Source organism: Paramisgurnus dabryanus, unplaced genomic scaffold (genome assembly GCF_030506205.2).
Source record: "Paramisgurnus dabryanus unplaced genomic scaffold, PD_genome_1.1 h2tg000355l_1_40281__unordered_in_group15, whole genome shotgun sequence".
NCBI lineage: Eukaryota > Metazoa > Chordata > Actinopteri > Cypriniformes > Cobitidae > Paramisgurnus > Paramisgurnus dabryanus.
In genome coordinates, this window is record NW_027394232.1 from 10,001 (window position 1) to 20,000 (window position 10,000).

Genomic DNA, 10,000 nt, shown 5'->3' on the forward strand with positions numbered 1-10,000 from the left:
AGCTACGGCCGTGGGAATATCAAGGGGTGGTACCCCGTATCTCGGCCGGGGAAAGGGTTAGAGAGGCGAGGGTTGGCTCGTTGGAAAGGTCCCTCCGCGGGGCGTCCGAGGGTGGGTGTCCCGAAGGGCTGCGGCAAAGGGCTCCGGAGCTACGGCCGTGGGAATATCAAGGGGTGGTACTCCGTATCTCGGCCGGGCTTAGGGTTAGAGAGGCGCGGGTTGGCTCGTTGGATAGGTCCGCTCCGGTAGAGCAACCGACCCAAGGGACGAGTCGATCCGACCCAAGGCGCCCGAGCTACGGGCGTTTAAAGGTCAGGCGGTGGTGCCCCGTATCTCGGCCGGGCTTGGGGTTAGAGAGACGCGGGTTGGCTCGTTGGAAAGGTCCCCTCCGGTGGAGCAACCGACCCAAAGGGCGAAGTCCTGGGACTTTGTGCGCCGGAGCTACGGGCGTTTAAAGGTCAGGCGGTGGTGCCCCGTATCTCGGCCGGGCTTAGGGTTAGAGAGACGAGGGTTGGCTCGTTGGAAAGGGCCGCTCCGGTAGAGCAACCGACCCAAAGGGCGAGTCGATCCGAGCAAGGGCGTCCGAGCTGCGGCCGTGGGAAAATCCGCGGAGGGACCGCCGTATCTCGGCCGGGCTTGGGGTTAGGGAGAAGCGGGTAGGCTCGTTCGAAAGGTCCCCTCGGGTGGAGCAACCGACCCAAAGGGCGAGTCGATCCGAGCAAAGGCGCCCGAGTTACGGCCGTTTAAAGGTCAGGCGGTGGTACCCCGTATCTCGGCCGGGCTTAGGGTTAGAGAGACGAGGGTTGGCTCGTTGGAAAGGTCCCCTCCGGTGGAGCAACCGACCCAAAGGGCGAAGTCCTGGGACTTTGTGCGCCGGAGCTACGGGCGTTTAAAGGTCAGGCGGTGGTGCCCCGTATCTCGGCCGGGCTTAGGGTTAGAGAGACGAGGGTTGGCTCGTTGGAAAGGGCCGCTCCGGTAGAGCAACCGACCCAAAGGGCGAGTCGATCCGAGCAAGGGCGTCCGAGCTGCGGCCGTGGGAAAATCCGCGGAGGGACCGCCGTATCTCGGCCGGGCTTGGGGTTAGGGAGAAGCGGGTAGGCTCGTTCGAAAGGTCCCCTCGGGTAGAGCAACCGACCCAAAGGGCGAGTCGATCCGAGCAAATGCGCCCGAGTTACGGCCGTTTAAAGGTCAGGCGGTGGTACCCCGTATCTCGGCCGGGCTTAGGGTTAGAGAGACGAGGGTTGGCTCGTTGGAAAGGTCCCCTCGGGTGGAGCAACCGACCCAAAGGGCGAGTCGATCCGAGCAAATGCGCCCGAGTTACGGCCGTTTAAAGGTCAGGCGGTGGTACCCCGTATCTCGGCCGGGCTTAGGGTTAGAGAGACGAGGGTTGGCTCGTTGGAAAGGTCCCCTCGGGTGGAGCAACCGACCCAAAGGGCGAGTCGATCCGAGCAAAGGCGCCCGAGTTACGGCCGTTTAAAGGTCAGGCGGTGGTACCCCGTATCTCGGCCGGGCTTAGGGTTAGAGAGACGAGGGTTGGCTCGTTGGATAGGGCCGCTCCGGTAGAGCAACCGACCCAAAGGGCGAGTCGATCCGAGCAAAGGCGCCCGAGTTACGGCCGTTTAAAGGTCAGGCGGTGGTACCCCGTATCTCGGCCGGGCTTGGGGTTAGAGAGACGAGGGTTGGCTCGTTGGAAAGGTCCGCTCGGGTAGAGCAACCGACCCAAAGGGCGAGTTCATCCGAGCAAAGGCGCCCGAGCTGCGGCCGTGGGAAAATCCGCGGAGGGACCGCCGTATCTCGGCCGGGCTTAGGGTTAGAGAGACGAGGGTTGGCTCGTTGGATAGGGCCGCTCCGGTAGAGCAACCGACCCAAAGGGCGAGTCGATCCGAGCAAAGGCGCCCGAGCTGCGGCCGTGGGAAAATCCGCGGAGGGACCGCCGTATCTCGGCCGGGCTTAGGGTTAGAGAGAAGCGGGTTGGCTCGTTGGATAGGGCCGCTCCGGTAGAGCAACCGACCCGAAGGGCGAGTCGATCCGAGCAAGGGCGCCCGAGCTGCGGCCGTGGGAAAATCCGGGGAGGGACCGCCGTATCTCGGCCGGGGAAAGGGCTAGAGGCTCGCGGGTAGGCTCGTTCGAAAGGTCCCCTCGCGTGGAGCGACCGACCCAAAGGGCGAGTCGATCCGAGCAAAGGCGCCCGTGCTGCGGCCGTGGGAAAATCCGGGGAGGGACCGCCGTATCTCGGCCGGGGAAAGGGCTAGAGGCTCGCGGGTAGGCTCGTTCGAAAGCCCCCCTCCGGCATAGCGACCGACCCGAAGGGCGAAGGCCCCGGACCCGAGGCGCCCGAGAAACGGCCGTGGGAAAATCCGGGCACAGACCGCCGTATCTCGGCCGGGGAAAGGGCTAGAGGCTCGCGGGTAGGCTCGTTCGAAAGCTCCCCTCCGGCATAGCGACCGACCCGAAGGGCGAAGGCCCCGGACCCGAGGCGCCCGAGAAACGGCCGTGGGAAAATCCGGGGAGGGACCGCCGTATCTCGGCCGGGGAAAGGGCTAGAGGCTCGCGGGTAGGCTCGTTCGAAAGCCCCCCTCCGGCATAGCGACCGACCCGAAGGGCGAAGGCCCCGGACCCGAGGCGCCCGAGAAACGGCCGTGGGAAAATCCGGGCACAGACCGCCGTATCTCGGCCGGGGAAAGGGCTAGAGGCTCGCGGGTAGGCTCGTTCGAAAGCTCCCCTCCGGCATAGCGACCGACCCGAAGGGCGAAGGCCCCGGACCCGAGGCGCCCGAGAAACGGCCGTGGGAAAATCCGGGGAGGGACCGCCGTATCTCGGCCGGGGAAAGGGCTAGAGGCTCGCGGGTAGGCTCGTTCGAAAGCCCCCCTCCGGCATAGCGACCGACCCGAAGGGCGAAGGCCCCGGACCCGAGGCGCCCGAGAAACGGCCGTGGGAAAATCCGGGCACAGACCGCCGTATCTCGGCCGGGGAAAGGGCTAGAGGCTCGCGGGTAGGCTCGTTCGAAAGCTCCCCTCCGGCATAGCGACCGACCCGAAGGGCGAAGGCCCCGGACCCGAGGCGCCCGAGAAACGGCCGTGGGAAAATCCGGGCACAGACCGCCGTATCTCGGCCGGGGAAGGGGCTAGAGGCTCGCGGGTAGGCTCGTTCGAAAGGCCCCCTCCGGCGGAGCGACCGACCCAAAGGGCGAAGGCCCCGGACCCGAGGCGCCCGAGATACGGCCGCGGGAATTTCCGCGAGCTTCGACCGGACGTATCTCCGGCGGGCGGGGTCGCACGGACCCGAGGCCGGGCTCGTCGGAAAGCCCCGGGACGGACCTTTCGAACGAGACCGGCCGCGCGTCCGGGCGACCTCCGAGGCGGACGCTAGGGGCGCCGGAGCCCCGGACGAGCGAAAATTCCGCGACCACCCGCCCGTATCTCGGCCCGGGAAAGGGCCAGAGACTCGAGGGAGGGCTCGTTCGAAAGCTCCCCTCCGGCATAGCGACCGACCCGAAGGGCGAAGGCCCCGGACCCGAGGCGCCCGAGAAACGGCCGTGGGAAAATCCCGCGGGGGTAGGCCGTATCTCGGCCCCGGAAAGGGCTAGCGACGCGCGGGTGGGCTCGTTCGAAAGGCCCCCCGCGGAGGAGCCACCCACCCGAAGGGCGAAGGCCCCGGACCCGGGGCGCCGGAGCAGCGCGGTAACGAAATTCGAATTTTCGACCGGAAGTATCTCGGGCCCCCGGGGTCGCACGGACCCGCGGCCGGTCTCGTCGGAAAGCCCCGGGCGAGACCTTTCCGACGAGCCCGGCCCCGAGTCCGTAGGACCTTCCCCGGCCGAGATACGGCGCCCGGCAGTTCATTGGCCGATATCTCGGAAACGGGGCGTCGTAGACGCTCCGTGGTATTGGTGACCTTGACGATGCCGGGTCAGACGAGTCGGCCGCGGGCACGGGCCCGGGGGCGCCGGCCGCCAGAGTCGGGTGGCTCGCGCACTTCCAGGCGGGCCGCTCGCGCACCTCCAGGCACCCCGACCCACTCGCCGAGGCCGACCGAGGTGCGCCGTCCCGGCCGCGGACCGGTCGGGGTCCCCTCTCGAAAGGGCAGTAGTGTGAACAGGTGCCATCGGGTATATAGGGGAAGGGGTCCTCTCGAACCAGGCCTTCGAACCCGCGCGAGCCTAGCCCGGCAAGGCTCACCCTCCCCGGCCACGGGTTCGGCCTCCGTCCCCCTGGAGGTCCGGCACCTCCAGGGTCCCCGACCCTGCCTCCCCTGCCCGAGGGGAGGCCTCCGAGGCGGGCCTGACAGGGCGGCCCTCCCTCCTGGAAGTCCGGTTCCTCCAGGGTCCCCGACCCTGCCTCCCCTGCCCGAGGGGAGGCCTCCGAGGCGGGCCTGACAGGGCGGCCCTCCCTCCTGGAAGTCCGGTTCCTCCAGGGCACACGTCCCTACCTCCGTAGCCCAGAGAGGTGACTCCGAGGCGGGCCTGACAGGGCGGCCCTCCCTCCTGGAAGTCTGGTTCCTCCAGGGCACACGTCCCCACCTCCGTAGCCCAGATGGGTGACTCGATAGCGGGCCTGACAGGGCGGCCCTCCCTCCTGGAAGTCCGGTTCCTCCAGGGCACACGTCCCTGCCTCCTTAGCCCAGAGAGGTGACTCCGAGGCGGGCCTGACAGGGCGGCCCTCCCTCCTGGAAGTCTGGTTCCTCCGGGGCACCCGTCCCTACCTCCGTAGCCCAGATGGGTGACTCGAAAGCGGGCCTGACAGGGCGGCCCTCCCTCCTGGAAGTCCGGTTCCTCCAGGGCACACGTCCCTGCCTCCTTAGCCCAGAGAGGTGACTCCGAGGCGGGCCTGACAGGGCGGCCCTCCCTCCTGGAAGTCTGGTTCCTCCGGGGCACACGTCCCTACCTCCGTAGCCCAGATGGGTGACTCGAAAGCGGGCCTGACAGGGCGGCCCTCCCTCCTGGAAGTCCGGTTCCTCCAGGGCACACGTCCCTGCCTCCTTAGCCCAGAGAGGTGACTCCGAGGCGGGCCTGACAGGGCGGCCCTCCCTCCTGGAAGTCTGGTTCCTCCAGGGCACACGTCCCTACCTCCGTAGCCCAGATGGGTGACTCGAAAGCGGGCCTGACAGGGCGGCCCTCCCTCCTGGAAGTCCGGTTCATCCAGGGCACACGTCCCTGCCTCCTTAGCCCAGAGAGGTGAGACAGGGGCGGCCCTCCCTCCTGGAAGTCTGGTTCCTCCAGGGCACACGTCCCTACCTCCGTAGCCCAGATGGGTGACTCGAAAGCGGGCCTGACAGGGCGGCCCCTCCCTCCTGGAAGTCCGGTTCATCCAGGGCACACGTCCCTGCCTCCTTAGCCCAGAGAGGTGACTCCGAGGCGGGCCTGACAGGGCGGCCCTCCCTCTGGAAGTCTGGTTCCTCCAGGGCACACGTCCCTGCCTCCTTAGCCCAGAGAGGTGACCTCCGAGGCGGGCCTGACAGGGCGGCCCTCCCTCCTGGAAGTCTGGTTCCTCCAGGGCACACGTCCCTACCTCCGTAGCCCGGATGGGTGACTCGAAAGCGGGCCTGACAGGGCGGCCCTCCCTCCTGGAAGTCCGGTTCATCCAGGGCACACGTCCCCTACCTCCGTAGCCCAGATGGGTGACTCGAAAGCGGGCCTGACAGGGCGGCCCTCCCTCCTGGAAGTCTGGTTCCTCCAGGGCACACGTCCCTGCCTCCTTAGCCCAGAGAGGTGACTCCGAGGCGGGCCTGACAGGGCGGCCCTCCCTCCTGGAAGTCTGGTTCCTCCAGGGCACACGTCCCTGCCTCCTTAGCCCAGAGAGGTGACTCCGAGGCGGGCCTGACAGGGCGGCCCTCCCTCCTGGAAGTCTGGTTCCTCCAGGGCACCGTCCCCACCTCCGTAGCCCAGATGGGTGACTCGAAAGCGGGCCTGACAGGGCGGCCCTCCCTCCTGGAAGTCTGGTTCCTCCAGGGCACACGTCCCTGCCTCCTTAGCCCAGAGAGGTGACTCCGAGGCGGGCCTGACAGGGCGGCCCTCCCTCCTGGAAGTCTGGTTCCTCCAGGGCACCCGTCCCCACCCTCCGTAGCCCAGATGGGTGACTCGAAAGCGGGCCTGACAGGGCGGCCCTCCCTCCTGGAAGTCTGGTTCCTCCAGGGCACACGTCCCTGCCTCCTTAGCCCAGAGAGGTGACTCCGAGGCGGGCCTGACAGGGCGGCCCTCCCTCCTGGAAGTCCGGTTCCTCCGGGGCACACGTCCCTACCTCCGTAGCCCAGATGGGTGACTCGAAAGCGGGCCTGACAGGGCGGCCCTCCCTCCTGGAAGTCTGGTTCCTCCAGGGCACCCGTCCTACCTCCGTAGCCCAGATGGGTGACTCGAAAGCGGGCCTGACAGGGCGGCCCCCTCCCTCCTGGAAGTCTGGTTCCTCCAGGGCACCCGTCCCTACCTCCGTAGCCCCAGATGGGTGACTCGAAAGCGGGCCTGACAGGGCGGCCCTCCCTCCTGGAAGTCTGGTTCTTCCAGGGCACACGTCCCTACCTCCGTAGCCCAGATGGGTGACTCGAAAGCGGACGCGGGAGGGTGTACGTGGCGCACCCCCAGGCCGAAGAGAGGTCTCGTGAGCGGACGCGAGGGTGTACGACAGAAGGCCTGGAAGTCTCTGACTTCCAGGGTCACCGACCCTACCTCATGAGCCCGAAGAGGTGACTCGAATGCGGACGCGGGGGTGTACGTGGCGCACCCCCAGGCCGAAGAGAGGTCTCGTGAGCGGACACGAGAAGTACGACAGAGGGCCTGGAAGCAAAAGCGGGTGACTCGTGCACTTCCAGAAAAGGCAAAAGCGGGTGACTCGTGCACTTCCATAAAGCCGAAACGAGGTCTCGTGAGCGGACACGAGAAGTACGACAGAGGGCCTGGAGGTAAAAGCGGGTGACTCGTGCACTTCCAGGGTCTCCGACCTTACGGCGCCTTCCGACGCGGGCCGCCTCCTCCCGGACGAGCCACGGGAAGGGCCCCTTCTCTCAAGGGGCGGTCGTTTGAAACAGGTGCCATCGGGTATATAGGGATGGGTTGCTTCGAAGTGGACCTCCAGCGTCCCCTCCTCCCTGCGGCAGATCCCAAGAAAGGTCTGTGCGCGTCGGTGTGCGATGAACGAAAAACCGTTAAAAGAACTGGAACGGTTGGAACGGACGAAGGGCGTCTGATGTGAGGCAGCGCCCCGGGCGAGTGTCGAAAGACGGGTAACCCATATCCGCATGCCGCCTAGGCGGAAAGATCCGGCCTGGATCATATCAAGGCTAATGCCTAAAAACTAAAGCTACCATGGGTGATGGAACTCGGCTACGGCCGCAAAACGATCCGCCCTGGATCATCAAGCTAATGCCTAAAAACTAAAGCTACCTTGGGTGATGGAACTCGGCTACGGCCTGCAAAACGATCCGCCCTGGATCAAGGCTACGGCCTAAAAACCGGCAAAAAAAGATTCCAAAAGTCCCTGGATCAAGGCGCTTCGGCTTAAAAACCCTGAGAAAAGATCCGCCCTGGATCAAGGCTACGGCCTTAAAGCTGCTCAAAAGATCCGCCCTGGATCATGGCTACGGCCTTAAAAACTAGCTAAAAAGATCCTAAAGTCTCTGGATCTAGGCTACGGCCTCAAAGACACACGTGTTGTGAGATAAGATCCGCCCTGGATCTCCAGGCTACGGCCCTCAAAGGTTCGAACCCGACCATATATGCTCAGACACGGGCGAACACAAAAGCGTAACAACCCATGTTGGAACCGTCGAAGGATCTCGGCGTCGGCCGTAAAACGGAAAACCCCCCGGTCGTCGGTACGCGTGTGGCGGTCGAGGGCCCCCCGGCGCCGGTCGGTCGGGCGGGCGCGTGGATAGGTCTCCCGAGCGGATCAAGGAGTCCCGGAAGCCGGTCGGGCCGAGCGGCCGGCCCCGGGGCACCCTACCCTCTCGAGGCGCACCGACCCCACGCGTTTCGTCTCGGTCGGCGTCCGGGGTTCCGAGACACCCTTATGTATCTGTGTGACAGACGGAGTGGCACACCGTCTGCGGCGGGACAGGGCCGCCGACCGCGATGGAAGTCGAGTGAGGCGGCTTCCGGGGTCCAAGACCCTACAGACAGACGGAGTGGCGACCCGTCTGCGGCGGGCCAGGGCCGCCGACCGCGATGGAAGTCGAGTGGGGCGGCTTCCAGGGTCCAAGACCCTACAGACAGACGGAGTGGCGACCCGTCTGCGGCGGGCCAGGGCCGCCGACCGCGATGGAAGTCGAGTGGGGCGGCTTCCAGGGTCCAAGACCCTACAGACAGACGGAGTGGTGACCCGTCTGCGGCGGGACAGGGGCCGCCGACCGTTACGGAAGTCGAGGGGGACGGCTTCCAGGGTCCAAGACCCTATCTGTGTGACAGACGAAGGTGCATCGTCTGGGGCGGGACAGGGCCGCCGACCGCTATGGAAGTCGAGTCGGGTGGCTCGTGCACTTTCCAGGGTCCAAGACCCTCTCTTCGTGACCGACGAAGGTGCTCTGTCTGGGGCGGTACGGGGCCGCCGACCGCTATGGAAGTCGAGTCGGGTGGCTCGTGCACTTCCAGGGTCCAAGACCAACGCGTTTGACCGACGAAGGTGCCCCGTCCCCGGGCACGGACGGGGACGGGCCCGGCCTCCGGGCCGCCGTGGAAGTCGAGTCGGTGGCTCTCGCACTTCCAGGGTCCTCGACCCTATCTGTCTGACCGACGAAGGCGCTTCGTCTCGGGCGGGCCAGGGCCGCCAGCCGCTATGGAAGCCGAGTCGGGTGGCTCGTGCGCTTCCAGGGTCCACGACCCTGCCTTCGTGACCGACGAAGGCGCTCTGTCTGGGGCGGTACAGAGCCGGGCCCCGTCCAGCAGGGGACGGTGGCCCGAACAGGTGCCATCGGGTATATAGGGAAGAGCACCTCGCTGACTCTCCAAGGTGATAGGCTACCGGATCCCAGGACCTCTCGAGCCCAGCGAGAGGCCTCTCGAGCGGACACAAATGCCTCGAAAAAGTCCCTCTGCACTGAGGTAGTGACGATTCTTATTACGAATGGCAAATCATCCAAGGAAGGACGAACCCGGCTGGCCTCGGCCGTTAAACGAGCCGGCTTCGTTCGACCGCTAAACGAACCGGCGTCGTTCGGCCGCAAAACGAACCGGCGTCGGCCGCTAAACGAAACCCCGGGCGGGACAGGGCCGCCCCACGTCTCAGCCTTAATGACCCGTTACGGGGTGACGCCCGGATACGCTTTGTGTGTCATGGCCCTGAGATTCTGGAAATCGAACTGCGCCTGGGGCAGGCCTCCGCCCGGCCGACGTTAGCCGCGTCGGCCGCCATGCGGCGGTCGGTCTCCTCCCCGACCCGGCCGCTCTCGCCTCCAGGGGGCTCTCCGGAGCCCGCCCGACCCTTTCCGCGGGGAGACTCAGACGGTCCCGTCAGACGCGAAGGTCCGCCACCCGGCGGCCGGCGAGGGCCCTCGGCGACCGAGGGCGGAGACGCCCCCCGGCCCGTCGCGGCCACCCGGCCCCGCGAAACGCACCTTTCCTCGGTTACGGCCCACCCGGCCGCCCCTCAGCCCTACGAGAGGGGAGAGCCACACGAGAGTGGCCCCGGTCCCACTCCCCCCGGGGGTGGAAACCGGGACCCGCGCCGCGTGAACCCCGGGTCAGAGCGAGGCTCTCCTACGGCTACTACCTGGTTGATCCTGCCAGTAACATATGCTTGTCTCAAGATTAAGCCATGCAGGTCTAGTGCACACGGCCGGAACAGTGAAACTGCGAATGGCTCATTAAATCAGTTATGGTTCCTTTGATCGCTCCACCCGTACTTGGATAACTGTGGCAATTCCAGAGCTAATACATGCAAACGAGCGCCGACCCGGCCCGCGAGGGCCGGGGACGCGTGCATTTATCAGACCCAAAACCATCCGGGACGCGTCTCGGGCGCGCCCCGGCCGCTTTGGTGACTCAGGATAACCTCGAGCCGATCGCGCGCCCCCGCGG

The 10,000-nt window shown here is 66.4% G+C and overlaps 1 non-coding gene across 1 annotated transcript in view; it reads left to right on the forward strand.

Annotated features, from left to right (window-relative positions):
* The first annotated feature begins 9,689 nt into the window (after window positions 1-9,689).
* Window positions 9,690-10,000, forward strand: part of LOC141281840 (18S ribosomal RNA) — a 1,850-nt gene continuing 1,539 nt past the window's right edge. The window contains exon 1 of the ribosomal RNA XR_012336205.1: window positions 9,690-10,000. This exon is cut by the window's right edge and continues 1,539 nt beyond it. This is a non-coding gene — a ribosomal RNA (18S ribosomal RNA).